General features: G+C 22.8%; 1 long non-coding RNA gene across 1 annotated transcript in view; it reads left to right on the forward strand.

Moving 5' to 3' along the window:
• LOC111626970 overlaps positions 1-2,567 on the forward strand; it is an 8,520-nt gene extending 5,953 nt beyond the window's left edge. Inside the window, exon 2 of the long non-coding RNA XR_002756953.1 lies at positions 2,518-2,567. This is a non-coding gene — a long non-coding RNA (uncharacterized LOC111626970). The remainder of the gene's footprint in view (positions 1-2,517) is intronic.
• The last annotated feature ends 360 nt before the right edge of the window (positions 2,568-2,927 follow it).

The following is a 2,927-nucleotide window of genomic DNA, read 5'->3' on the forward strand; positions in this document are numbered from 1 at the left end:
TTCGAGCCGTATCAATATGGCTCGAATGGAATTGATTATATAATATTAATATTTAGAATACAGTAGATTCTTACTTTATAATAGAAAGCAGGATAATTTAGCAAAATTAATTTTAGTATGTTAGAATGATTAGGAAAGTTATTTTAGTTCTAGTCTCCAGTTTTGGTTAAAAATGACCAAAAATAACGTTAGGAAGTATCTGAAATTTCCGAGATGAGATGACAATATATTAATATTTTGTTGTAATATTTCCGATTCACATAACATTTATTTAGCAACTTTTATTTCCTTGTTTCGTGTTTCTGATGAATTATAAATTTTATTAAACGTTGTTGTAAATCAAAATTTATTTATTTTCAATTTATATTTAATTCTTATAAGTTAATTTCATTACACGTACTAAATATATTTAGTAAATCTACGCAAAAATAAATCATTTTTAAAGTTCGTCTCTCCCTTCATATAATTCCTGATTTAAGAAGCGAATGAAAAAAAAATTGATATTATTGTAAAAATTCCATATAATGTTTACTAGTTAAATTGTAAATGTATGTTCTATATTACATAACTGAAATCACATTTTTACAATTGTATCATTTCCATTCTAAATATATATAGGCCTATATATATTTTTCTAAAGTTTAGCCTAGTTTGTTCTCTTATGTTACTCTTTCTTATTTTAAATTTTAATGCTTAACTTTATTTTTATTAAATTAGTGTTTGTGATTCTTTATTTAGAATTGCGTTTAATGTGTTAAATAAATAATTATAAGTTAAATTTTATATTTATTTAGCATTTTTATCCATTTATTTCAATTAGAGTCGTAGGAGGAGACAGCACAAAATCATCTACAAATAGCAAGAATTCTTATACTTGGATTAGCCTATACTTTGTATTATCATATTATCATTATATCAGGAATGTTATTTACACTGACTAAGTATATTAAACTACTTATGCGTTTAACTGTAAAAAGAATTTTATAGATAACAGAAACTATTGGTTTCAGATAATTTTTGCAAAACTCATGCAATTATTTCTATTAATAAATCAAAAGTTCTAGCATTTATTGCCAATTGTGCAAAATATAATTTTGCTATTGCTAATGGTACACAGCTAAGGAATTCAATAATCCTTTGCAGATTAACTCCATTAACATTGATTTTTTTATTCAGATTTTCTAATTTCAGAGTGGTTACCATTTAAAATAAATTAAATATAATTTTACTGAGAAATTAGGTATCAAAATTCCATATTTTTCTATTTGTACAGTACGTTTAATTTATCTATTTATTATATGTAATATTATAATGATCGGAGACAACCTCTCAAATTAAAAATACGAATAAAATTACTCGAATAAAAGTAAATTAAAAATATAACAAAAAATTTTTAAAACAATGAAAAAAATTTATAATGGTAAAATAAAATTGAAACACAGTGTATATATTTATGCCAGAACTATATTAAAGTACTGTATGTAAAAATATGCATATACTGACTGTATCGTATATGAACAAATTACCTAAAAATAATCTCTAGTAAAATATCAATGCAGATATATTTTTTATTAATTATTAGTTATGTTTTTTCCTAATTAGATTTTTTTTCCTGCTTGAAAAGAATAATTTTCTGCTTTTTTGCATGAAATTTTTTTTTAAATTGATTTTTAAAACGAAAATACAGATGTCATATATTTTTAAAGTAAAAAGCTAATCTGTATTTTTTAAAAATAATAATCAATTAATTAAATTGACTTTTCAATTGCTTTTATAGAATATGTTAAATCTCAAATTTTATTACATTAATAAGTAATATTGATTTTTTAATATAAAATTTATTATAAAAATTCTAAAGTTCTAAGATATCAAAATATAAGTAATCGAAAATTAATTTTCTAATTAACTTATATAGAATGAATCCGTACTGATTAATTATACTTTTATAATCTTTGTTAATACAGTTTTGAAAGTTTGTAAGCTTAACATAAAATTATGAATATTTTATTATAAATATAATAAATTTAAACTTTGTTTAATGATATAAAAATTTCTATTATTCTATATTTTAATATAAAATATAGGAGAATACAAATTTCTTGTAAGAATTAATTTTCTGTAAATTGATAAAATTTAATATGAAATTTGTAGGACTATACAGTAGTCTATAAACTTTTTTAAACGTGATGTAGAAACAAACTATATAAAGATTTTTATTTTACATTTTATTGTTTCTGTTTATCTAGAATCGAGATAGCAATTGACTTGAGTCATTAAATGACTAAGTATGCATCACATAGTAAGGAACAATAACAGAACAATGAACCAATTTACACGTTTAAGGTGCTTTAATACTTTAAACGTGCAAATACTTAATTCATGAAAATACGAATCAATCGCCTAAACTTTATAAAATTTAATGGTGTTAACATTTTATTCAGTATTTCTTCCAGTTCAATAACCTTTTATTTATTATATAGAGAAAAATTGTTTAATCTTTTTTTTTTTTAATTGCAGTTTGCCTGGCATCGATTACAGTTCATGCACCTTTCAATATGGCAGGAATTGTAGGCAATGTAACTTTTCATCAGCAAAATCCAGATGGAAATGTCACGATATCTATTCATCTTTCATCACGTCAAGATGAACCACGCACTTTTGCGTGGGGAATTTATACCTTTCCTGTCATGTTTGACACAAAGTCACCTTGTTCTTCTAGTGAACTTGGAGCAGCGTGAGTTAATTATTTGATTACTTTATATAGAATTTGTTTCTATATAATTATAATAGCAAATGGAAACTACAGTATATACTGTATAATGCATTTTTCTGCCGTATTATTTAGTACATATTTATGCATTACGTGACATGAATTAAAATTTATTTTCGTTATTCAGTTTTTAGAAAGAATTAAGCATAGGCAATTC

This window comes from Centruroides sculpturatus, unplaced genomic scaffold (genome assembly GCF_000671375.1).
Source record: "Centruroides sculpturatus isolate CEXI.00-Female unplaced genomic scaffold, Cexi_2.0 scaffold454, whole genome shotgun sequence".
Lineage (NCBI taxonomy): Eukaryota > Metazoa > Arthropoda > Arachnida > Scorpiones > Buthidae > Centruroides > Centruroides sculpturatus.